Here is a 27,820-nt window from a genome sequence, read left to right on the forward strand (position 1 = left end):
TATTAGCATATCTGAATGTGTAAGAAAAAGTAATTGCCAATCTTTACCATGCATCAGTTGACAGAATAATTGTTATTTCCAAAATAACAACATTGGCTTTTAAGCAGGAGATGCTGTCTGTCCTAGCTGAGTCTTCATCTACATTTCTACTGATCCCTATTAGTTGACCTCTGAAGGAGTGTAGGCATCTTCTTGTGGAAAAGGTGGAGTTTCTCACACTGCTTTAGTAGTAGAATTTCCTGTCCTGGGATGAATGAACAGGTGCTTGACCAAGCTCTTGACATCAATGTGTGACAGTTTCTGTCTGATGGTACATATACTAAAATAGCGTAGTTTGGTGGGAAGGCACCTACAACAGTTGAACTCTGTGACCTCTTCAGGGCTGAAATGTTGATACTGTGCCACAAAAACCAAGATATGGAGCATCTCCTTTTGTAAGGTAAATTCTGCTAGGCTCAATAAACTACTCACTATTAGAATTACTGTTAACATCACTACTATTTCTTTTTTTTTGGATTCCAACTGAGTCCTCTACATTCCTAAAAGGATTATTTTTAGTGTAAAATCTTACCAGGAAAGGTACACTTTAAAATAATGAAAGTCAAGGACATTTAGTATCTTGCAGAGCTGACTCTACAGCAAAGGCAATATTACTATTACTTCAGGGCCATCAAAATTCAAGCCCTTCACGTGTGGAAGAGCTGTCTGAAAAAATTATTTTGAAAATGCTAATTCATATTTAAAGTAGCTGCAAAAAACTGTCCCCAGGATGGTATTATCTGTATGTAGACAGTAGTTTAACAAGGAGCACTTCCAGACATGTTCCTGGTCTTTTGAAACAAAATCTGTTTTCTGGAGTACATTAGCCTGCAGAGGAGAAGAAACAGGGAAGCTATTAATGTTTTCCCATTTAACCACAAATGATCCTAACTCTCACTGAGAATACAGATAGTTCTCTTTTGGCAAGCATATGCCTGTTAAGGGCACTTTGCTGGATGCATTTGTGCTGTTCTGTAATCTTGGTGGTCTGTACAAATGGGCAAAATCCCGAGAAAAATGACAGCAGGTGTACATTAATTAAATACAAGAACCACCCTGGCTTGTTGGTAGAACGGGAGAGCATGCCACTCACCTCCTGCTAATGGCATTGTTGACTTCCTTTGTGAATTATTCCAGCCCTGCAGTCCTTCGCCTTGGTGAGGGCAGGATTTTGGTGGTGGGAGTTATAATTAGTGGGATTTGGCCAGGGAATACCCTGTAAGTTAACAGAGCCAAAGCGCTGCAATTATTTCTTCCCAAAGGAAATATGTATGTTTGTATATATGTAGTTGATTTGCTTGATAGTATTTAGGCTGGGTAATTTGAAATGTGAGTGAAGTTGGTAAGATGTATTTTGTGGGGTTTGAGATCATCCTTCTTGTGGAAAATCTTTCTGAAATTATTGCGTGGTGAGTAGAATTCAATCCATGCTATAGATAAAAGAGGCTGCTGTTCAAAAATATTTTGATGAAGTGCAGACATTGTCATGTCTACATGGTATGGTGGATTTCTTTATACTCAGAAAGTAATCCAAGCCTGTTAAAGACACGTAAATAACCTCAATTTCCCCCCCTTTTCCTCTCTTTCTTTCCTCTGAATTGCCTGTATGGTAACAATGCAAAAGTCTTTGGTGACCCTTCATGCATAGCATTACTCAATGTGAAAGTTTTGTGATGATGAAATCATCAAGAGAAAGCAAGAAAGCAATTTAGCTATATTGTTATTACCATATTTTTAAAAAACCCATAACCTTTGGAGACGAGAATTTCAGTGGCCTGAAAATGCATCACAGCAATGAAGCAAGTGCTTCTCTGAGATGGAGATGGGGAAACAAAATATTCTGCCATCAGGCTCTTGCCCTCCTCCTCCCCCATCCCTGACAGCAGCACAATGTTTACTGTTGTTAGTGGCCACCTGCTTCCCTTCAAATCCTCCTCTTGCAAAACACAGTCATTTCAGAGCAGTCATTTTACATTTGGAAACAGCAAAGCAACTTTGCAAACCCCACTGATTGTGTTGTATAGCAACCCCACTGTATGCCATTTCTACTGCTTGGAAGGCTGGTAGCTGCTTGGCAAGCTAAAGAAGAAGCTTCTTCCCAATAACAGTGTTTTTTCTTTTGTCCCGGAGTGTGGTATTATTTTTCTAGTGGTATGATTAGGAAAGAAAATATATACAAAGCTTAAGAAATATTCCAATGTATTTATAATACAGTATTATGATGGGAATTAAATAAAGTCACTCAAGTGCTTGAGTTCATTCAAGTACTTTGGGAGCTTTTAAAAAGAAATAATTGTTGCATAGAAAGTCTTGCCTGAATAGCAATTATTTGATTAAAAGAATACTGGCCCAGGTCTTGTGCTTGGCTTTCTATGAGCTTAACCATGCAATCATTTTTTATTGCCATTGTTGAACCTAGATGGATTTAAATAGGGCTTCTCCCACGTAGATTCTTTAATGATACTTTTAAGGAAGAGAGCACAAGTAAATTGAAATGAAATCTCGAACCCACATCTCAAGGATGAGGGTGGGACAGGGTGTGAAAGGAACCCTGGAGCTGTCGGAAATGGCAGGAACAGAATTACACAGCAAGGAGACTGGAGAGCTGGAGTCTTTCTGAGGATGGAAAAACAACATTCTTTCTGCTGAGAGTCCTTTGCTTTGACTGGATGCAGATGACATTCTCTCTGAACCTACTGCTGCCTACAACAATACTTCCAAATGCAACTGGCACCCGTTCCTGCTGCCTGCAAGCAGCTGTACAAAAATCAAGCTGGGCTTCTAGATTTTGTTAGACCCACCCTACCTAAGAAATACAATTTCTTAACTGTGCATGGGGAGAATAAAAACAAAATAAATGAAGAAGTCATGTTCAAATCTTTGTAAGACTTGAAAATACTTGTATTCTGTCAATTGAAATCTGAAGTGCTGAGAAGGAATGACATATTGCATCGTGGCAGATCTCAACAAGGATTGAGAAAGGGTTTTACAAAGTGAATAGCAGCTGATTGTTAAAGCATGGTTGTTGCTGATGGCAGGAAAAATGGCTAAAACTCTGGAATTTAATATAGTAGAAAGTAAGTTTTAAGAAGAATTCTGTCTGCAAAAGCCTTGTGCTATAAAATTTCTCTTGCCAAGAATGGAACAAGGACTTGACAGATAAAGAAATAGCAACAAACAAGCACAACTTTTCCAGAGGTGATGGAAATGTACTCAGAGCAATGATGCAAGCCCTCAGTGATGATGGGTGTGTTGCCCATATCTTTCCCTTCCAAAGAAGTCCAGAAATACTCAGTGCATCCTTAATAGTCTGGAGAGACTTGGCAAGAATTGTCACTGAGTATTTACTTGAAATGTAGTTGCAGGGAAGTATGAAGCAGATACTCATTTAGTGTCAAGACTACAGAAAGATGTGAAAAAACCCACCCCAAACAACTCAGAGGTGCAATTATTTACCTTAAGGCATCTGATTTTTACAGGTTGAAAGAAAACAGATCTGTTTCTTGTCTACTGCTGTTGGAAGTTTTGCAGGGTTTATATAGAAAGTATTCTGTTCTTCATTAAATAAATATGTTTAAACAAGTTATAACAGAATTCTGGAGGATTACCACCATAGTCTATTCCTGTTGACATTAAATGATAATGTCTAAGAAGCTGTTATAACTCTCTGTTATTAGTGTTCTGTCACATATTGGTATCAGGTCACTCCTGTACTTGGCATGTCCTGAAATGGTTGCAAGATTCTTGATCTGAGAGGAAAATATGTGAAATTTCTGGTTTTTTTTCCAGTAGTGGTTGGAGGAAAGAAATTATTGTTTCAAGTTCCTTTCTGGTGTTCAGGAAGAAGTGGATTGAAAAGACAAAAAGAAATTCAGCACTCCAGGAGGATGTGTGAAGATACCATAGAAGGGAATGTTGTTCTTTTAGTTTCACATCCAGCTTTCAAAACAGCTGGATAAATTCAGAAGTACAGTATTTATTGTTACAATAAACATATACTTAAAAAAACCCTCAAAGTAAAAAGTTTAATGGATTATGCCTGCCCATCATCAATAGCTGGCTCAATGAACAGCAAAAGATATTAAAAAAAAATAGTACGGTAGTACTATAACTTAGATTGGAATTTTACCACCACAGGTCTGCATAAAATCAATACATTGAAGCCATTCAGCTTCAGCTGTTAAGGATTTTAATGAGTCCATTCACTTTGTAGATTCTGAGTTAGTATAAACTGTTTCTTTTACATCCTTTTCATGAACCCAAGAGATTTGACATCCCTGGAGAAGATGTTGAACAAAGACAGAGTTTCTAGCAGGGAATCCTCTGCCCATTTGCTTTGGACATCAGGCAATAAGGTGATGATGGTTGTTGTTAGATTACCCCTGTTCAGAGTATTAAACAAGGTTAAAACTCGAGTTAATTTTTCATCTAGACACTGTGGCTCAGTGGGAAATGGGTATGGTTATTTTGAGATAGGATTTGACCTAAATTTGTTTCTTGGTTTGATTTGCATACTGACCTCTTATTTTTGATATCTCTGAACTGTCTCTTCTGTGGTCTGAAAAAATTGCTGACTTGATCAGTGCTAGTACAGTAATTTCACGAATACAAGCCGCACCAATTTGACCAAAATTTTGGTGGAAACCCGGAAGTGCGGCCAATATTCCGGGGCGGCTAATCTATTAACAAAATTCTAAAAGCTGCCAACACGGAAGTGAGAGCCCGCGGCAGCCCCAAGCCAAGCTGGAGCCCGGCCGGCCCCGGCTGAGGTGGGAAAGCCTGGCAGAGGCGGGGCCAGCAGTGTGGGGGCGGGCGGCTGAGCCTGAGCCAGCAGGGCGGGGCAGGGGGGGCGGCAGAGCCCGGGCCAGCAGGGCGGGGGAGCCCGGGAGAACTGGGGCTAGCAGTGCAGGGGAGCATGGCAGAAGCAGGAAGGCCGGCGGGTGGGGCTGCCTGGCAGCGGGGGAAGCCCAGCAGAATCGGGGCCAGCAGCGTGGGGGAGCCCGGCGGTGCGGGAGCCTGCAGTGCCGGCCAGGGTGAGGAAACGCGGCGGCGGTGCAGATGGGAGGGGGCGGCCGGCATGCCTGCCAGCGGCGGCAGTGCCTGGCCCGCCGGCAGGGCGACTACGTTAACGCAGCGGCGAGGCGGTGCTGACGGGAGAGGGGGGCCAGTGAGCCCGGCGGCGGCTGCAGCACCACCCGGCCGGCCCCGTCAGCAACCATGAGCGGGCCGAGCCTGCCTGGCCCCGCCCCGAGCCAGTAAAGCCCGCTATGCCGTGATCCTGTTACTAATTGGCCAATTTGTGAAAGCTGCGCACGGATTCTCGCGACGAATGAAAGTGCGGCTAATATTCGGGGTGCGGCTTATCTATTGACAAAGACAGCAACATTGTCGAGGCACCGGGGGTGCGGCTTATAATCCGTGCGGCTTGTATTCGTGAAACTACTGTAATTTAAATTTCAATATCTGACATTTCTGATCTGTTTTGTTTGTATATATCTATCTCTGAGTGGGGTCCCCATTCAATACTACTGTCTCCAAACACTAGTAATTCCAAACTGTGTCTGGGAGAATGTTTTATCTAAAAGAAGAACAAGCATTTGGAGTGGCGGAAAGTGGCTGGAACTGGAGTTTAGGCTTGTCAATAGAGTGAAGAAGGGAATGAGTTTGAATGATGTTCAGACACAACTATTGTTTCATCTTCATCATCTTTATGCTGTGCATGAAGAGTAGCAGAAGAGGTGGAGAGAGAGGTCACTCAAAGGGAAAAAGAAACCAAGGGAAAAAGCAGAAAAGCGTAGCATGGAGCAAATTTGGGCGAATGGGTGGAATGAGTCTGCCAAGAGTAGGATAAAAACACCAGAGGAAACGTGGTAAAGCCCTTTCCAAGCACTCTGAATCTCTGCTCAGCACTGCAAGGCAGCCTTCTCCAGGCTAGCAATTGCATCTAGCTGGTTTGAGGAGCTCCAGGTAGCAGTGGAGATACAATGGCAAAGATTTTAGCTTGGCTGTTCAGGGATAGGAAAATATTATGCATGTTGACGTGCTGATATCTGTGTTACTTTGTTGTAACAACCCATACCAACGAGGAAAAACAGACTAAGACAGTGCAGTAATGTCTCAGTGCTGCAAATGCACCTTTGTTCTCTCCTCCTTTCCACCTGTTTGCTCCCCATAGCCCAAAGGCTTTTTGTCCTCTACTTCTTCTACTAGATAAAGGTCCTTGACGAAATATGTAGCAAGGCAGACTTGCTGAAGCAGATTCTTGATCTGACATCAATCCAGCTTCAAATTTGCATATGAAAATGTAATAGGGTAATTTATCACCTTTATTCAGGTAAAGAGATAAAATTGCAGGCAGCTAACAACCTTCATTTGTATGTTGAAAGTTAGAGGGAAGTTATGCAGTTAGATAGCAGCACCTTTCCTTTTCTGATGTGAATTACCCAGAGGAGTAGTCATAATTCATAGTTTTCCACTGGCAACTTCACCTGATACTGGCAGGTAAATCACAGAGCAGAGCATGGTGCTGTCCTCTAGCTTTGATGCTTTCAATTGTGGCAGGTCTTCAAAAAAAAATCCAGTATAACCCATGCAGGACTTTCAGCACAGCTTTTAAAAATAATTAAGGAGTTGAAAAGACAGTGCTCTGTATGAGAGCAAACAATAAAGTGAGTGTGGAGGAGGCTTCATTAAGATTGTTTGACCTATGAGCAAAATAAAGAGGAGGACAAGACAGGCTTTCCTAGTGATTTACTTTCTATGCCTATGAATCATGTTTTTTTTCTTCTGTTATTGTGATTGAATTTTTTTTTCTCAGCACTGCTCACCCTATCATTATGGGTAGAAAATGTAAAGGGATTGTGGTATTTTCTCCGCAGTGATGAAAGGAACAGGACACTTCAAGGACATGCTATAAAAGTTGTTAGGACTTCAGGATGCTGTAGCTGCTTCCTCTGAAATCGCTATGTATGATCCGTATTGGATTAATGCCAGTCATGCTGGCTTTACCATAAGCAATATTGATCTCTCATATTTACTTTTAAAGTTACCAATTACATTAATTTCCTCTCTTTTTCCTCAGCATTTCTGGGTGAGTACACTTTTGATGCTGTAAACCCCATGAGAAGGAGCCAGGCAGTTCAGTTGGCAAAGAATTTGGCAAAAGACATTGCTTAAATATTTGCCAAGAGCAACAGTGGCTTGTTTAAAAAATAACTGTATGTTTCAGCTATTGTCTTAGGGGGCTTATTGGAAAAGAGCAAGTAGAGGCACAGAATTTTGAAATTTTTATAAAGCTTTCAAAATATCAAGGAGTATTTGCAAGATAGTACAAGTTAAATATATTTTGGTATGATTTGAGGTGGGTTGGCCTTTTCCCTATTTTTGATCGAGATGAAGGGAAGAGAAAGCAGGAGGGGCTGTGTGCTGTGCAGTCAGTAAGAAACCTTGGAATTGGAAAGTACAAAATGAAAAACAGCAGATGTGAAACAGTGGTTTCTGACTTCCTTCTTATGAGCACAAATGTATCAACTTAATAACACAATTTAAAATGCCTCTTTTGGGGCCATGGAAGTAAAGAACGCGGAAATAATTAGTAGTAGTCGAAACAAATCCACAACAAGTCATTTGTTATCGGTGAAATGTTTTTCCGTGTTGCTTTATGGTTTCTATCTGTCCAGACAAAGTATTCCCCAGACATAAGGGAACACTTCTGACATCGTATAAGATTTCTATGCAAGGCTATAACATGGACATGGCTTTGTCACAAAAGACAAATATTCCATACAATGTGCAGCAGAGCTCTGTGCTGACTGAAGGGAAAGATGGAAGCGCCAGTGATACACCATGCTGCAGGCATAGTTCCCTTCAAATATAAAAATTTTTATCCAATTGTACCAGCAGGTCAGAGAACTGGTGGGCTTTCATACTGGTGATATTGTGGAAGTGGTGCAAAGTGAAATTTTTTTACTGGTGGTAAAGTGAAATATTAGTTGAGCTATGCAGCCAAATAACTAGAGAGGATTTATTTATGCCAGTTACTGGTGTTTTTCAGAACATCAAAGACCTAGCCAGCAGATTATGCAGCAGATGTATTACATGAAGTAGAATTGATCATGATTTCCTGGATATTTGGGGGGTTTGTAAAAAGGGAGAGCATAATTATTGAATAACTTCTACTACAGTTCTCACAGGGTTTTTTTGTTGTTTTGTTCCTCCCTCCCATACAGTTACCTTGATCTGGTAGAATATTAATTTTCCCTTAAAAGAAGCTGTGGAGAAGAATCATCAGCTCCTAATTAGCTCTTGACATTGTGCTACCAAATATGTGGTGTGTCTAAAGGTCGATTGGTTTATCTTAAGGTTCATATTTTTGAGCTCATGCAGCCTGAGTAGTGTTTTTCTTCAAGAGGAGCTTAGGCAGTAGGTACAAATCTTCTCAAGCTGTGCAAGAGTGGCAGGAAACATGGGCTGTTATCAACAGAGCAAATGCAGGTCACTCGCAGGTGGGTTGAAAGATGTTTTTTTCCATTTTGTTTAAATATCTGCAGGCAGCCAGGAGCATTCTAATTTTTGCAGTGCTGTTTTGTTAACTGAAAGAACCTAATGAAATTTTTGCATATGAGGTGCAACATGAGCTCTCAGCTTTTTTCAAGACAGCAGCAACAGTGGATGGAGTTTGTGAGGGGTTGAGGTAGACATTATAGCACACTTAACCCATCGTTGTTGCTTTTCCATGGTGTGCCAAGACAATATTATAAACACCACTCCAAAGTGGATAAGCTTCTGCACTGAAGTGTGAGGGTGGACATGACAGGTGGAGAAAATAAATGCAGTTGTTTGCTGTCTGCACCACATGCCAGCACCACTGACATCGATAGGATTGCTCTCCTTTTTACCAGCAGCAGTGTTAGTTTTGTGGCATCCAGTTTTGTGGCTGGACTTCAGGAGACTTGTGGCACATTTCTGAGAAAGTCTCCAACTGAGAGCAGTTTTGTTTAGGTCTTCCATGAAAAATCCACTAAATCAAAAGACACCATTTGGGAGAAAAAATTTGTGATGTTCACAGTGGTAGGTTCCCTACTGATAGCACTGAGTGTGGTAACAGATATTGCTCTGTTATCTGACACATTTAGTTCAGATTAAAGCATTACACAAGTGTGTGAAAACATCCCTTTTAACTGTAGAAATGTTTGAAGAATTTCTTCTGGGAAGAGCACTGAGCTGGTAAGTCGTTTTCGAGGTCCTTTTAGCCTAACAGCCTTTCCCAACTCTGGAAAGCTTATGACAGTTAGAGGAAAAGTTGAACAGCCTTTGCTGGGATGCTGCAATAGTTGCATGAGAAATGGAAGTGGGTCATTCTGGATGTAAAATTAAATTGAAACATGTTTTGTCAGCCTTGAGACATTTGAAGATCCATCTGCAGAGGGTGTGTCCACTTCTTCTGCCATGACATCTGTTTGGAAGGAAGTGTAAAATTTCCTTTGTGATTCACACCAGAGCTACAAAGTTGGGAAATTCCCTCTCCTCTCATTATGTTTGGTGTCTCACCCTTGAGTGGAAAGGACTATGGTTTGCTAAAGGTCCAAGTGAAAATGAACTTTTTAAAAAAGTGTGAGAATCAAATGGTAAATTCTCTTATTATAGATGCTGGGAAATCTAGCTCATATTGTGACACTATTAAGATAGCTGAAAATTTTTTATTTAATAAAATATCATAGAAAAGATTGTTGTGAGGCATCTTTTCCAAAGTGGGATAATAAGTAAGAAAACAGAAGGCAAAATGCAGAAATTTGTTTCAGAATCATGTATATTGTATGTTAAATATTACTGTTTATAATGGAAAAAAACTGTTATTTTAAACTACTCTTCAAAATCTTGTGATTTGGACAAGTTAATTTTGTTTCCTGCTTGAGTTTCTTGGGTTTGAACATTTCATGTCCCCTGGAAATTAGATGTTGTAACTAGTGTTCCCAGTAGTAGTGCATTAAGCTGCAAAGTGCTGGATTTCAAGCATATTAAGCAGTAAGTACTCTTGAGTTTTTATTGTTGCCATATACCTTCTGATAGCCAGTCCCATAATTATATAATGTGATGCCTCAAAGTGATATGTTTATTGTTCTAGAAAGATTAATAGGCAGATGTTGACCCTGGCAACCAGATAGAAGGGAAGATTTCCAAAGCATTAAATGTGATATTGAATTTGCTGCATTAAATGATCTGTATTTTGGTTGCTCATCTGTTAATTGTGATCTGTTACAAATATATTTTTTAAAAATACTGTCAGAAAGTCAAATCCTGTGTTTGCAGTCCTAGTGGGCAGAGGATAAGGTCAGTCTCTTTTTTCGTTGTGATATCTTGAACACTTCAAAATGCTTCTACATCTATGCATTTTGAAGTGAATACTGCTGTAAAATCCAGGTCACTTCAGTTGCTTTACAACACAGTCTCTGAGGATTTTTGGTAGAGTACTGTATCCACCTCAGGGGCTCCCAGCATAAGAAGGAAATGGACCTGTTGGAGTGGTTCCAGAAGAGGGCCACAAAGATTATCAGGGGACTGGAGCGCTTCTCTGATGAAGGCAGGCAGAGAGAGTTGGGGTGCTTCAATCTGGAGAAGAGAAGGCTCTGGAGAGACCTTATAACACTTCCCAGCAACTAAAGGGGTCCTGCAAGAGAGCAGAGAGGGAATTGTCACAAGGGCATGTGAACAGGATAAGGAGTAATGACCTTAAACTGAAAGAGGGCAGGTTTAGAAAAATACTAGGATGAAATTGTTTACTGTGAGGGTGATGAGACAAGGACAGGTTGCCCAGGGAAGTTGTGGAAGCCCTATCCCTGGAAATGTTCCAGACCAGGTTGGATGGGGCTTTAAGCAACCTGGTCAAGTGGAAGGTGTCTCTGCTCATGTTATGGAGGTTGGAAGTAGATGATCTGTAAGGTCCTTTCACACAAACTGTTCTTTGATACATGCCCACTGAGTTAGAAAAAATGGTTCCCTCAAGGCACAGTTTCTTAGCATGGGCACAGTCTTACAGCAAAGCATCAGAGCAGACTTTTTTATCAAGAGGAGCAGCCTCTGTCTCATACTTTGCAGCTCAGATAATGGGTGGATGAAGCACAGGACCACTGCTGAGCACATAAGCATATCTTTAAAGGGATCTATTTTGAGGAATTACAGAAAATAGAGTCTGTTTGGAATAATCTAGTAAATACTCAAGTTTATTTTCTGTTCTGTGAAAGAAAGGAAATTAATGCTTGCCCACAGAGGAATCACATTGGATCTCCCTTTTAAATTGTTACAGGATATACAGTTGGGTAGGCATATCTGTAGGGCTGAAATGAGAGAACTGTCTCTCATTTGTTTCCTCCAGTCAAGCATAAATCTCCAATTTTAAGGGCATTCTACCCTTGGTTTAGATTTGTTTATTTTAGTTTTACAGTCTCCATTTAAAATCCATTTTAATGAGCTGTTTATGCAATGATAGTGTTTTTAATATATGTTTAGGTTTTGTGCAACTCTAAGTCGGGCAATGATGTGTGAAGAGGGTATGAATTAATAATATGGCACAGGCAACTGGAATACCTCCAACGTACCAGCCAAATGAGATTTTGAAGTGGGTGCCTGTCTGCTTGTTTGCTTGCCTCTGCCTCAGACCTGAGTTCAAGCTGCTGTTTCTCTCCTCAGGGGTGACTTTTCTTTTCTGGCCTTGTTGCATCCTCAAGCTAGTCAGGACACCCAGCCTGGTGCATGAGTGGTATCAATGATGGTGTGGGTTTGAGTGTGGGATGAAGGTCAGAGAATGGAGGAATGTCAGGAAACCAACATTTCTTCCTGTATGCCATCATTCTGCACTTAACTCACTTGGCAGGGGTGAAGTAGAATGGTACCAGGACTCAAGTCAGCACCTCAAGTCAGCTCTGTAATAATCTTTACCCAAGGCCATAGATGGCCAGCTTGGGAACCTCTGCTAGTGTTTGAAAAGGGTTGCACCAAACCCAGATCCCAGAAGCATCTCCAGTAGGGAGCATGGTGCATGAGTGTTAGCTGGGCAAAGATTTTCAAATGCTGGTTTTGCCCATGGCTTTTCTAATCATGGTAGAGCTGCACAGGACAGTTTGGTGACCTGAACCTTGTCACAGTGCAAGGTATGACAGGGCCTTTTGATGCTCTTTATGTGTGCCTACTTCCTGACCACTCGTAAAAGGCTTCATAATTTGTCTCCAGACATACTTGGAATATAATAACAAGAATAATTAAAACTCAAATAGCAATTTGGTGCTCTGACCATCTGGGATCCAGCCTGAGAGATGAGATGTAGTACAAACCCTAAAGCTGTTAGTAAGGTAAGCTTTCTTCCTTTTTTTTTCCTTTTTTTGTAATTAATTTAAATGGCTCTTAAATGATTTTTAAATGAGTTCATGCTCACAACAGCTTTGAAAATTTGTGTCTTGCCGATGGGATCTGACTGCTGCTTCTACTGCTGTGTCTCAGTCTGATTCCCAGCTGGAAAAACCAAACCTCCGTATCAGCTGGGTGCAACCTCAGCACAGTGATAAAGGAAAGTGAATAAATAGTTGGAAGCTTTTCTAAACATCACGCAGAGAATCCCCTTTTTAATATATGAACCCCAGGGAGAAAGCAAAACAGGGAGGAAAAGGATATTACATTTGCTTTATTAGCATAAGTGTGTGATGGCTCTGTTACTTGCTTGAGAAGAGGATGCCGAGAAGAATTGAGTGCATGAAGTTAAAGCTGATGGAAGTGTTTTATGGAATATCACTTTCTAGCAGGTTTTCTGTTCTCCTTTTCAGCCTGGAAAGGCTGGATTGGTTTCTAGTGTAAGGAAACCAGCTCCACATTGAATGTTAGAGGAGGAACTGGAAGAATGGGAGAACCAGAGCAGTTAATTCTGGCCTCATCTTGGGGCTTCTGCATCCCAAGTACAGCACCAGAGTCACAGCTCCACTGATTATTTTCCAGTGTGAAATAGTGTCTCTGTGGCAGGGTGTGACACTCCAGTGCTGCCGTTTCTAGCCTCGTTAAGCTTCCTATTAAGAGACAGATCTAATGCTATCAGGTGCAGTGGTACAGTGATGTAAATAGGCAGCTTTCAGGGCCCAAGTTAAGCCAGTACGACACTGCACCCTGTCTCTGTGGCAGCTCATTTGGAGTTAGGAGGGCTTATGCTGAGGCTGGGTAACTAACACTGAGGTGGTTGGTGTATCTTATGCCTCCTTAGCTGGGGCAAGCTTCCTGTGGGTATGGTGGAGTTACACTTCCAAAAGCCTGGAAGGAGGACTGATGTGAGAATGAATTCCAATTGGCAGCAAAGGGGAGAGGGAATCCTTTCACATGCCACAGGCAGAGAAAAAGGAAAAGGGGTGGTTGTTTCCTTAAGAACTTCTTTTAAGTTACAGGTGAAGTTGGGGCAAAAGAGAAACTCTTTCTCTTATCTAAATGTGGACATAGGTTTTTGGCATTGACTGATGAGTAGTGCAATACTGACTACAACATTTTTTTCTTCATGAAACAAAACAAACAAAAAATCTATCTTTAATGCAGGAGAAGTGGCAAAAAAACATCCTGAGATTTTCCATTTTGCAGCCAACACCACAAAGCAAAAAAATCAGCTCTCAGCAGTGCTGTCCCATGCTTTGGTGCAGCAGTGAGTGCAGAAGCAGAAGTTTGAAGAGATAATGCTGCCACATGTGGCCAGCTGAGCCCTGATATAGGCTTCAGTGCTGTCATCTTCAGGGCTGTTGGTCAGCTTATACCTTCTGGTTTCAAACCAGCAAAGTTTTGGGGCTGAAGCAGCCAAGACACTTTTTCAGGGCCAACCAAAAGGTGCATTTTCTTCCAGGGGCTCCCTTCTAATTTTTTTTCCCCCCCTTTTCTTTTTACTGGTTGCTCTGTGCCTGACAGACAGTTGCAATCCCCACTCGAAGATATGCATCATGGTGGGCAGCTTGGGGTTAACTTGAGCAATTGTGCCAGCTGTCTTTCAAACCTGGGTTTTCCAGTCTGATCTCAGCTGTCAGCATTTACAGTCCTTGCTGCCGACAACTATCAGGCCCAAGAACAAGTAATGTCACCTAAAAGGCACTTCAGCAGTTTGTATTTCAGTCCATCTTTAGCAACTGTCTTTTAAATTTCCTGTGGATCTTATAGTAGCCATATGAACTACCCTGGGAAGCTTTATCAAAGGAGGAATACCAAGATGCCAGTGGGAATTGCCACTGAGGATTATGGAACCATCTTCCCAGCCCTTTTCAGTTCATTTCCAGGCTGTGAGCCAGGAAAGTTCCTGCTTGATTCAAGCCTATCAGAGTGTGATTCTCAGATATTTTACCTGTGTCCAGGGGATGTCTCGTGGTAAGAGTACAGCTGAACAACTAAGTACAGCTCAGAAGAGGGCAGGGGGAAGGACCAGGCAGTTTAATTGTGAGACAATTCCCTTCTCCTTCACCTGCAGAGCCAGGCAGTGCCTTCAGCTTCTATCTGAGGAGCTTCGCTTCAGCACTTAATTTGCACCTTTTCACTGTCCCACCAGATCCACCGGGTCAAATAAATAAATAAATGAATAAATGAATAAATAAATGAACAAACAAACAAACAAACAAACAAATAAATAAATAAAAATGAAAAAACCCTAGCACATAAAAAAAATCGAAATCACCATTAGGAAACAGAATCAGTGATAGGAAGAAGAAAAACCTGGTTGTAAGTTGGCCACATAGAGGAGAGACTGCAAATTTCTTGTTGCAAATTTCTTGTTGTTCTGGGTGCTATTCATAGTAGAGGAATTCCACTGATTTGGTCCTCAAACAAGAGGACAGAGGATGACATCCTGGAACTATCTTTCACCATCTTTGAAGGACTGGGACAGTCTCTCTACTCAGAGTTTCAGAATAACTTGTTTTGCTGCATAGGACCAACAAGCTTGAAGCCTTTGAAGAGGCAAGAAACAGAGCTGGCTCAGTCCAAATTGTCTTGCAGCTTTATTAGGAGGAGGGCAGCACTTTCGTATGTTATTGTCTAGACATATACAAACAGACTGACAGTTTCTGTGTATCCTTCAGAATATGAAAAGTGACCCTCCAGGAGTCTGTCTGTGTAAGTATGCTTCTGTCTTTGCCCCAGGCTGGAAGAGGGTTTTAGAAGAGTTAGGGTCTGAATGAAGACATCCTTTTGGAAGCAAAGGAAGGGGGAAATTAGCTACCCAAGAATACCAGTTTATTGTAGCAGTAGTGTATAGATGCTGCCCTCCAGCTGGTTGGGTAGGGCAGGATAGAGACAAATGCTGCTGGGGGGAGCCTCAGTGCTGCTGTGTGACCATTCATTTCTGTACTCCTGCCCCTTGCAGATAATTTCTAACAGTTTGGGGTTTTTTTCCCACTCTCTACCTCACTGTATTGGTTATTTACTCAGAACATGATTTTCAGCCCCATCAAAACCCGACAACCTTCACTCCCATCTGTTTTGTTCCTGTTCTCCTCAATCCATTCTTGCTCCTCAGCTTTCCTGTATGCTGCTAAAAGCTAAAAGAGACCCCCTGCATCCCCAAATAAAATAAAAAAGTACTACTGAGTTGTGAATGTAGTGACTGTCTAATCTGGCAATTGTCCTCTCTTCCCCTTCTTTCTCCCACAGGCTTTGCTGTTCCTTTTCCCTCTTTAAGTTCTGCAGAAGAAGTAAATTCCTTGCAACAGAGGAGTATCTTGTGCTTTAATCACATTTTAATCACAACCTTAATGGCAATTCAAATGGTATTAGGCACAGATTGGACTCTGTACCCAAGCTGTACAGGACTGAGACCCTATAGTGTGTTACTGGAAAAGTCTGTCTTATTCCTGCAGGTGAAACAACAGATCCTGTTAGCGGGAAATGAAATGATTAATAACAACTGGCCCGTGCTGTTCCTCTGACAAGCCAGCTTGTTGAGAGTGGTTTGGTGACTGATAAGATAAGGGAGTGGAAAAGAGACGTTGAGAGGCTGTTTCATTGAAACTTAAACAAATCTCACATGTTGTAAATTGGTTGATGTCCTGCCCTAATACTTCACTTTTGTTATTAACCAGAAAAACAAAATCAAATCAAAGTTCCCAAGGCAAAACAAAACAAAGTGAAAGTTCCCAAGGCACAGCAAGCCAAAACAGGCTAAATAAAAATATGCTGAAAGACATGCATAATATATTAACTGTAGTTTGCTTCATTTGTAAAGAGCAAAAGAGAACAAATAACCAGTGTTTTTGCCCCTTACGGGCCTTTGCCAGAGACATACTTCTCTGAGCTGTTCAGTGGAGAAAAAGATTTTTAAAAACATTTTTTCATAAGATTTTCCAAGCTGCCCTGCAAATGCATATTAACTATTAACTTGTTCTTGATGTTTTTTTGAAGCAGGACAATTCCAGCTCTCTGACTAATTGGACTAAATTTATGCCAACAATAATGCAACCAGTTCAAACCTGCACACCTTTCTCTGTCTAGCAAGTTGGGTGCTACTGAGCTGTACAGAACAATTTACAAGTATGTGAGCTGCCAGGATTAGACCTTTAAACATCATTTCTCTGATATCCTCCTCAAAATTGCAGCTAATAATTTAGCAGCCTTTTTTTTTTCCTCCCTTCTTAGTCATAAATCCTCTTAAAACGTAATTCTAAGTAATGTAGATTTAAAGACTGTAATTTAAAATCAAGTGTTTCTTTTTTGGGTTTTTTTTTTTTTTTTTTTTTTTTTTCTAGAGGGGGTGTATCCTGCAAATGCTTTAGAAATGAGAACCTTATTTCCAGTACTCATACAACTGTTCTGGCTCCAGTGCTGTCCTCAGCCTGACTCCTGTCCACATGCTGTCTAGTCCACACCCAGCTGGCTGCTGTTCTGTGCCAGAGCTTGCTGACACAGCCATCACTTGGAAACTTGTAGGAAATATCATCAAAATATGTCCAAAACGGAACAGCATGGGATTTCTGAGGGACTTGATATCCTCTTCTGCACTTAAAGTGCTGTAGATATATATATACACTGTGATGCTGTTGGCAGATGGAAACTAGTGTTTTTAAGAAGTTGATTTAAAAGGTGACAGATTCCAGGCAGACAAAACAAAACAGATTTTCTCGCTATTCTAATTCTTTGCTGGATATATACCCGGATATCTAAAGAAACACTGTACTTTTCAAACCTTTACCTGAAATGACCTTGCAGAAATCTGGAGAATTGTCTTTACAAACTTGTAATCAAAGTATGTGTAAGGACTTATTTTGTGAACCAGTTCTCAAAACAGGCTCACGGTTTTTTTGTGACCCCTTTTCACCCCGCAAAAATCTCTTTCTGTTTTTTAAACAGTTTCTGTGCTTGAAAGCTTAAAAAACTGAATTGGAATATTCCAGTCTAACTGAAGAGCATTTACAAAAGTAGAAACTTGTATTTCAGAAAAAAAACCCCGCTTGTGCTTGTAGGGTGCAAAATACATTGTATGCTGCTGAACATGCAGACTGTCCCTAGTCTTGGAAATGAATTATGAGAGCTTTCATCCCTCACAGATGTCTTGCTTTTTTTATTTTTAATATGCACCTGTACTTGCAAACAGAGAAGTTCATCTGTCCCAAGGGCTGCTCTTCTTTTTAGAGTATGGCTTTCAGAATTAGGCTACTGGAGGCTCTATCTCCATCTTTTCCAGAGGTGACCTCTGTTTGTGCTTAGTTTTCAGTGTAAGATGTGCCTGTGCATGCAGCTCTTCCATTATTCTTTATTATCCCATTATTCTTTCTATTATTCTTTTCCATTATTTCCATTATTCATTATTATCATTATTTCCTTTACCAGCTCATGACATAGATACTTTAGCAATGGGCATATCGCAAATGCACATACAAGTCACTTGCAGGCACAGGAGGAACCTTGTTGCAAACAACCTTACTTTATGTAGCTTTAGTGGTTGGAGTGCAGCGGAGTGATTTACAATTTTAGTATTGATTCAAGAAGAATTTATTCCAATTCAGAATTCTTCCAGTCTTTAGTGTTTAGTGGTCACAGGCTACTTCTGCAGAATCTTTCCATGTGCAGGGCTACAGGGATGTGAAAGGATGCCATTAAGATTCTCCCTTGGATGACACACCCTGATACATGATTGCTGTTTTTGGAGGAGTTTTTTATTTTTATTTCATTCAAATTTTTCTTTGCTAAAAGCTTTCTGCCAGTAATTGCAGACTCCAGAGTCAGTGGTAACATGGCAAAGACACATCCCAAATATAACAGATCCTAATTATACTTTCATTTCTTAAAGTCTTTGTCAGGCTGATTTCTGCTTAAAGAGCAACTTGCCAAACTGGAAGTGAGCTGGCTGGTGATGTGGGTAGGAAAACTATGCAGAAAAATAATGACCTTTCCCTCTGTCAAGGGCATCTGCCTGCTCGTTACTGCAAAGATGTGGTGTCACAGAATCCCTCAGGTGTCCTCACTGATTCCTGCTGATGGAAATCCAGAAATCCTCCACTCTGCTCAAGCAGACCTTTTATATATGTTCATGTGGGCATGATGAGACACACGTATATCCCCTCCAGGCTTAATTATGTGGCACATGGCTGTGAGTGAAAGTGGAGGCCAGCAAGAACCTCCAGCAAATCTCCATCCGGGCTTTTATTCTAGCCAGAAGTAGTCCTGTGGAACTCCCACCAGCACTGCTCATTCCTCTAGTCTGAAGTCCGAAAAAGAATGTATTTCCATATTGTGGCTTTACTTTGAATAGTTTAAGACAGCAGTTTTTCAACCACAGCAGTTTTTCAACTCTCCCAACCACAAAAAATCACTGTGTGGCCCTAGCCTCATCCCATTTCTTAAAATAAACCCAAACATGGCAAGTGCTTCTACACTTGCTGGAAGTATTTTGTGTCTAGAGTCATGAACTCTGGTTTTAGAGGAGGCAGTTCAGTCTAAAAGACAATTTTCTGCTTTACATAAACCTGCATAAATTTTGCTGGGTCAAGGATAAGACTTTATTGCAAATAACTCTCTCTAACAAACCAGTAACAAATGAAAGTAGAATATGCCTCTTTTGACTGAGGGCAAAGTTGGGGGGAAAAAAAGGAAAAAAAAGAAAGAAGGGAAAGTTTATATAGCTCAATAACTTTTGACATTTCTATTGCCTTCCTTCCAGGAAAATGGAATAAGTGGACAATGTTTCTGATCGTTGGAAGGGACTTGGGGAAAGTCTTGTCCACATAGGACATTTGTGTTGGCAGAAAAGTGTCCATGGCAGGCAGTAACTCATCTGAATAATTCCTTAAATGTTAACCAGAATTCCTATTTGATGGGCAGATTTCCCAAATCATTGAACTGATCAGAAACTTTTCTCCAGTACTTTGAGCACTGTTCTGGCATCAGAGCCTCCTTCCTTCCTTTTATTTTCCTCCAGTAACAAAGAAAGAAGAAACCCGAGTTTTGCTTTCGATTGTTCCCTATGATCAGCTCTTGATAGGGACTCAATTTGTGCTGCTGTTGCGCTGTAAAAAACCCCCATGGCAATGCAAAGTTCCTTTTTCATTAGTAAGGACAGCATTTGCAGGCCTGATAAAAGCATTCTCCTCTGGGCTGTTGTTTTTAGACTTACTGCTGCTACCATGTCTCAGGAAGACTTCATGGTCCTAATGCTAAAATGACTCTTTCCTGAGGGAGTTACTCACAAAGGTGGTAGACACATCACTATTTTTCCTCTCTTGTGTGTGTCTATTCTTTCTTTCTGGTATCTCTTAGAAATTTTCGCCTCCCTGTTATTAGTGGTCTGATTTCAAGGTATATGGAGGTTATGGTACTGTGTATTGGAGATGAAACCTTGTCAAACCATGATTTTTTTTTTTTTTTTTTTTTTTTTTTAATTTGTAGGCTACTGTTGGTTTGGATAGCAGATGTGAGTTTGTAGTCTCTTCAGAAAGATTGTATGGAATTCAGTCTTTATGCATATACTCTGTTCCAGAAAGGTCTCCACTGTCAGTTGATTATTACCACTTTTGGCCCATTTTATGATCTGTTCATGATGGTGCTGCACAGTGCTAATCATGCTATGCGGATAATAAGAAAATCTGTGTTTGTAGGAGTCAGTTCTCCATTATATTATAATGGAGAAATTACCACTTTTTTTATTCCTGTTAGGATCAGCAGTAATTTAAGCTCAGCTGTAGCTGCTTTAAGTGGTTATGTGCTCTGAAATATTATGGTGCTCCCTACCTTTCTCCCCTCATATCTGTTCAGTCTTTCCCAGCTGGCTGGGCTGCCTTACCTATGAGCCTGCTGCTGCTCTGGGCTTGGGTGGCTGACTTTAATCTCTCTTTCAGTGCTACTCCAGTCATACTAAAACTGTGTATATTTTGCTCACATTTGGGTACATATTTGTACGGTTTTGTTCTAGCTCTGTGCTCTGCTGACCCCAGATACATTCAGCTGGACCTAGCATGATGGGAAGTCATACTTGTCCTTCATTCAGCACATGTGAGACCACAGCTGAAGTACTTACCTGACTTTGGGCTCCCCAGTACAGGAAAGGCATAGGTAGACTGAAGCAAGGCCCCTGGAGGACCACCAAGATGTGTGGTGAGCTGGAGCAGAGGATGTATGAGAAGTGGAGAGATCTGGGACTGTTCAGATCAAGGGAAGGTCATTGGGGAATTTTACTGCTGTCTAAGACTACCTAATGGGAGGGCATGCATAAGTCAGACTCTTTTCAAAGGTGCATGATGATAGGAAAAGAAGCAACAGACACAATTTGAAACATTTGAAATTCTGACTGTGTACATTTGGATGAAAAAAAGTCACCGTAGGTATGATCAAAGACTGACACAAATTGTCCAGAGAGACTGAAAAATCTCCAACCTCAAAGTTGTAAAAAACTTGACTGGAGTAGACTCTGAGCAATCTCTTTAAGCTCAAGAGGACCCTCAGTGTCCTTTCCAATACAAATTATTCTGTGACAACCTTAACCTTGAGAAAGAGAGCAGAAGATAAAGGCGGCTTTGAAGGTCTGGATGGGAAGCTCTGGGAATCATTCTCCAGAGAAATAGGATTTGGGGACAGCTAGTTACAGAATCATAGAATAACCTGGATTGGAAAAGACCTTGAAAGATCATTGGTCCAACATTTTGTGGGAAAAGAAGCCTAGATGAGATTATCTAGCACCCTGTCCAATTGCTTCTGGAAAATCTCCAGAGACAGAAATTCTATCACATCCCTTGGGAGGTTGTTCCAGTGGTCGATTGTTCCCAGAGTAAAAAATTATTTTTCATATTGAGCTGAAACCTCTCTTGGTACAAGTTTTATTTGTTGCCCTTTGCCTTTTCCCTATGTCTCCTTGTGAAGAGAAAGCCTTCATTCTCTTTGTAGCTGCCCTTTAAGTAGTGGAATACTGTGATAAGGTCCCCCTAGCTTTCTCTTCTCCAGGGTGAAGAGAGGCAATGACTGAATGTAATTCTCATCCACAGTTTTATAAACAGTTCCACTGAAAGAGAGGAGGGCAAGACAGCTTGCAGGAAGGTGAAGGACAGAAACAGTAGCCCTAGCCAGTTCTGATGCCTTGAAGTCTCATCCTCTCAGATTGCTCTCCTCAATTCGCTGTTGTCTACACTTTTTGGGCCTGGAGCTGCAACAGTGTCCTTGGTTCTCGGGCTAGAAAAGGGTTGTTTTGTCTAAATAAAATGTGAAGAGAACTTGCTAACACTTTATATGAAGTTCAGAGTTATATACTAATGCAGCACAGAAATATGAAAATCTGGAAAACATGCAAGCTAAAATTTAAGGCATCATTCCCTCTTCTATTTTTGGAGGACTTGGAGAGGAACCACTGTTGACCTACAGCTTGTCCAGGACTGCTGTGGTTTAATCCCAGCCAGCAACTAAGTACCATGCAGCTGCTCACTCACCCCATCCCCCAACACTCCTCCCTGTGGGGAGAAGAATTGGGGAAAAAAGTAAAAGTTGTAGGTTGAGATAAGAACAGTTTAATAAAAGAAGTAAAATAAAATTTAATAATGATAACAATGCTGCTAATGTTGATAATAGTAATTACTGTAATGAAAAAAGAAGAGAGAAATAAACCCCAAGAAAAACAAGTGGTACACAATACAGCTGCTCACCACAAACTGACCAAATGCCCTGCCCATTTCTGAGCATGGTTTTCTATGGTATGAAGTAGCCCACTGATCAGTTGGGATAATCTCTCCTGGCCGTACTCCCTCAATTCCTTGACTGGCAGAGCACGGGAACATGAACAGTCCTTGACTCAGTGTAAGCACTACTTGGCAACAATTAAAACACCAGTGTGTTATCAGCCTTATTCTCATACTACATCCAAAACACAGCACTGTACCAGCTACTAGGAAGAAAATTAACCCTATCCTAGCTGAAACCAAGATAAGGACCCATCTAATAGAAAAATGATGTGGAGCACTGGCTGACTCCAGTACCTCTCCGTGGGGTCAGTAAGCAGGATCCTGAACAAGATGCTCACAGTTAGCCAAGGCTGCCTGCCTTCCTTTGCCCCCTGCTTCACTGCCTGCCTTCAGTCCTTGGTAACACCCAAGCTGCTGGCAGCACAGCAAGGAGGCTGGTGAATATCATTGGATTAGCCATTATTAAAGGCTGTTAGCTTAGTGTGCTGTGACAGGTACCTGGTATTTATTACTTTTCCCTGCATTGCATGTTATCATCTTGGATGGATGTGGGCCAGTTTCCAAATCCTGCCCTTCCTTTTTCCCTCCCATGTGTTCAAAATCCAGCTGTGTTCAGCAGGTATAAAAGTGCTGACCTAGAGAGCCCATGACAGCCAACTGCACTCCCCTATTCCCTTTCTCTCCCGTTTCCATCGCTCATTTTTCAAACGAAGCAGTTCTGCTCTTTCTGGTGCTCGAAATGGGAACTGTGATTCTCGGTGCAGAAACTTTCTGCCCTTGCTGTCAGTCACACAAGGAGTTCATGTGCCAACTGCACCAGGTTAGGAAAAGAATCACTTGTACGTGTGCAGGGAGAGCCAGCTAGTCTGTAATTCAGTTTTCAAGCATATAGTATGTTTTCCTCAAACAAATAATTAATTCAGTTCACCATTTGAAGTTTGTTATGAGTAACAGTCTCAGTAAGGCATTGTTCAGCACCATAAATCCTAGTAAGTCTTTTGAAGTATAAATTTTGCTGTGGCATCTTCTGGTCAGTGAAACAGGTCTTTTGCTGCCTGGTCAGCTTTCTTCCATGTCACAGCTGCCTGGGGAAGGGCAAACAAAAGCATTAGACCATCCGTGAGAATATTCATCTTCCTTTCACAGCAAACACCCCAAATTGCTGTTTGTTGATAGCTTCACCCCATGACCACCTTCCATAACAGTTCCCTGGACTGAGGAGTCTCAGAAGACTTAACAGTACAGAGGAATTACCATGTGAATTGGCCTGTGCAGTAAACATGTGGTGGGGTTTCACTCTTTGGGTGCTGGTGGAGCTGGAGGTGAGGTGTGAACTCACAGACTTTGTGCTCAGATAGTCAGTAGAAGAAAAGACACCTGTTAGAGGGTTCAAAAAGTGAAGCTGTACCTGGCATTGCAGAGATGTGGATAAGAAAATACATGATGAAATGAGTGTGAAATCTGTTGCAGCGAAAAACTGACCAATAAACAAGTACCTGTTGCTTCTGTGCTTTTTGACTGTCACACATGAAATGTCCAGACCCATCAGGACACTGCTGTTCATTATTTTATTGCATTTGACAAAGCTGAGTATGGAGAAGATGCTACCTAGGAATCTCTGGAAACTCAGGGAGGCATAAGAGTTTAATTTCCCTCTGAAAACCGTTTTTTTTGAAAACTAAGTAGGACAGACAAAAAGGGAACATTCCCTTCATTGTCATAATATTGGTGAATTAAGATATCCTGGGAACAAGAGTCTAAACAAAAGGATATGCTGGAGTGTAACCATAATGTGTGAATCGAAAGTCAATAGCAAAGAGTCATGCACAAGTAAGCAACTTCACATCTCCATCAGTCCAGGGCATTGAGTATCCCTGCATGCTCCAAACCAAGTGTTGGCTTGTTTGGGGGCTGGGAATTGCTGTGTTGGAAATCACAGGCTGCTAAGCTGTTCTCACAGACACAGGCAATTTTTGCAGTGAGCCAAAAATTAAACTTTGTGGCCAAAAGTTAAACCTTGTAAACCTGTGTCAAATAACCACCCCTTTGTAGTTCATATGGTGTTTATGCATTTGTACTGTTAAAGAATAAGTCTGATTTGGGAATAGGTCTCAATTTTGAAATCTTTTAAATTTCACTCTTTACATACTGTTCTTGCACTATAAGAAGGCATCATCTGCTGCTTTTAAAATGTACTGTAAGCTGTAAGGCTTGAACAAATGCTACATTAAGATAATCAACCTCTTTAGACCAGTGGGTCATGGCACTGAAACTGCCTGTTCATGAAAGCTCAAAATTCTTCAGCTTTGGAAACCATGGAAGCATGTAAATCACTCAAAATAAACCCACAGAGAAATTATCTCCCCTTCCCCGCTGCTGTCCTGCTGTGGGAAAGACCTTTTGCTATCCCTGATTTCCCCCCGGAGTGAAATCACATCCACCATTCAATACAAAATTAATAAAGGTATATAGAGCATGTTGAGCAAACACTGACATATCCCCAATGGTGAATTTACATCCCCCCATTCTGTTTAAAATTAATAAAGGAAGGCAAGGCATACAAAACCAACACAGGAGAGGATAAAACCCCTGATGTAAAGCCCGCCAAGGCTTGGCATTGAGGGCAGGCTTCTGCGCTGGAGTAAGCGGCTCTAAGCGTGAGGTAAATCTCGTGGTGGAAATGCTGGTTCCCTTTCTTGGGCAGGTTCAGGAGGGCTTCTTGGCAGCATACCCAGTGGATTTGTCACTCAGGAGTGGCATTATGGCATTGCCTGAGCTATTTGATGTGTTTGCAACATTTCTGTGACATTCCCTCCTTCCTGCAGGTGATGTGCAGGATAAAAGATGCTGTTTCATTTGGAGTCTTGCTCAGATGCATCTCACCTTGCCTTCTGCCCTTCCCTCTCCCAAAGGCACACTCTGCTGTCGTCAGCATGCAGTTATGGGTCTGTAGAAATGTTCTGTGATCTGAACAACCAGCCAAAGTCATCATGGGCTGTTGTGATGGACCAGGGACTGCTGGAGCAAGGGATTGAAGATATTGTGAATGTCTGTGGCATTCACCCCCTTCAAAAATTGCCTGATTTTAAGTATAGAAAATAGGCAAGCGTCCTCAAACACTTCTTTGATAATCTGACTCAATGATTATTTGCTTCTCAGGTGCCTCTTTATGAACTGAGAGGCCCTGAGGCATTGAGGTCAAACACCAGTGAGATGGGCTCTCACAATTATCCTATGGAAATTAGATATAATCCTTTATACTCAAAGCAGTCAATAACCTCTTCTTTACCAGCACCTGTTACATCTGTACCCTCCAGAGCTGTGCCAGCCCCCTCCACAAGTGCCAGCCATTGATCCAGCTGCAGAAACTTCCCATAACTGATTGTGAACGGCTGGAAACTGTCAGTTTTCGAAATGTTTATGGCCACACATTTCTGAAGAGATGAGCTGTCTTGTGTTGCATGCTGGCTTCAGGTTAAGCTATTTTTTATCACTCTGATGTTTTGTAGACACTGCTGGTTACTCCCGGGTTTGCAGCATCAGCTTCTCACACCGATTCATGTGTATTTTATGAGCCCGGAATTGTTTTGGCAGAATGTGGAGCTGTGCCAAAAAGAGTTGTTCCTGCTTGTCTTCATGCTTGCCTTTTTTTCCCTACTTGCGGTGTCTGAAGAAAGGGAATGCTGTATCTGTGGCAAGGAAAAGCTGCCCAAACTGCTTTGTAGAGTGATGGCTGGTGTGCACATTTACAAGTGTAAAATGGAGCAGTGTGTCAACTGTGTGTCTTAGGCTCCTTACCTGCCAACTCCTCACACTGCTTCTAAGAGAAATTGCACCAGTTTGTGGTGATCTTGGTGAGTTTGAGGTCTGCAAATGGAACCAGTTGTCATGGAAGCTGCATTTATTTGGGGACTGCCTTGCAAAGGCTCCAGATATTTTTTCAAGCTTGCTGTCCCTTGTGGGATCACACCAGTCATCAGGCATCCCCCTTGTGCCCTGTGGGACAGACCCACAGTGTCCTCGATCTGCAGCACTGCACTGAGACTTCAGTGGGCACAAGGCCAAGGCTAATCTATGAATTTTGGAAGCATATTTACAATCAATGCTTTTTTAGCTAACTTAAAGGTGAACTACTCATTTGGATGAGGAACTGTGTGCTAGGTGGGATGAAGCTGTTGTAAGGAAACATCTTCTTTCCAAGAAAATTCCTTTCTGTAGGCAAGTCTTTAGTCATCTCTGTAACCTTTGTCATCCTCTCCTCCCTGGGGAGTTTACTCTGTGACCTTTGCTATTCTACCAAGGTGCCTCATAAATTATTATTCTTTTAAATGGCACTTAGACTGTCGTCGTGACTGCTAGCCTTGAAGATTTGCAGTCTACCCTGTAATTTTGAAGGGGAAAAAACAGTTAAGTGACAGAAGAAATATTGTACTTCACGATAAAACTACTTTTGTGTTTCATTTTCCACTCAAGTCATTCATATCCCTGTCACTAACCTCATTCAGGTCAAGGGCTTGAGGCAGAGAATGGGCATAATATTTTTGGTCAGACTGATGCATCTGAATATTGCAAACATCTGTAATTTTGAAATGGAAATGAACATTGTGTTGAATCCTCAGGCAAATATTATCAAGGCATAATAGATTACTGAAGTTTGCATTTTTTTTGGCAATTGAGACCAAGGCTCTGTTGACTGGTTATTCCAGACATTAATGAACCTGTTTACACAAAGAGAGCTGCTTCTTATGGCTGCAAATTAGATCCTGGATTCTGCAAACTTCATAGGAAAATCTGTGGGCCAAGTAGTTGAGATAATAATGAAAAAATTAATCAGGCGCACATTAAATGTGAAGCATGGAAGAAAACATCTGCAGCACTCAGTGGACGTCTGGGTAACATACTTGCAGTGCTGTTTTGCCAGCTTACATCTGGAGTGGTTCATGAGAACAGAACAGATGCTAGTGTGAAATAGGTCATCATAGCAGCAGGGCATCAGAACAGACGCATTTCTTTTTTTTTTCTTGCAGTAACAGCTATTTCTTTTTATTCACACCAATTATGAAAATGTTAGCCAAGTATGCAATGTGAATGCATGTATTGTGACAAGCCAGTACTCCGAAAGGGTGTCAAGGTAAAAAAAACAACCTAACCAAGAGGCTTCAGAGAAGCAACCCTTTTGCATTACACACTGAGTATTCTTTAAAAGACATAGTGATTATTTTATGTTGCGATTATGATCTTTTTTCCCCCCCATGCTTTATTTTTATATTTAGTAGAGATGTTACTAAATGCCTTCTAGGTGGCAAATGCCCAGAAGCAAAGATGCTAATTCAGGCGAGTTTCATCAGTCATTTCAAAAGAGAGGTCACACAGATAAGAGAAATGAACAGTACACAGTATGTGAAGCAGTGACATTCAATGAGCCCTTGTCACTAGCAGCCATTAGCATGGAGGCCTGCTGTTACATTTCAGTGCTTTATGTGCTTTTCTTGACCAGGCAGGGAGCCTTCGGAGCACTCTAACAGTTCGTAGCATACAAGTTATTGTTTCTTTCTTGAATGCTTTGTATTTTTAGTACCATTTAGATTTCTCCATGGCCCCTTGTGCATCTACATTTTAAAGAGAAT

At 41.4% G+C, this 27,820-nt stretch overlaps 1 protein-coding gene across 6 annotated transcripts in view; it reads left to right on the top strand.

The window, feature by feature from the left end:
- ENOX1 (ecto-NOX disulfide-thiol exchanger 1) overlaps positions 1–27,820 on the top strand; it is a 362,795-nt gene that overhangs the window by 87,374 nt on the left and 247,601 nt on the right. The window lies entirely within an intron of this gene.

The sequence above is a fragment of the Catharus ustulatus genome, chromosome 2 (assembly GCF_009819885.2).
Source record: "Catharus ustulatus isolate bCatUst1 chromosome 2, bCatUst1.pri.v2, whole genome shotgun sequence".
Lineage (NCBI taxonomy): Eukaryota > Metazoa > Chordata > Aves > Passeriformes > Turdidae > Catharus > Catharus ustulatus.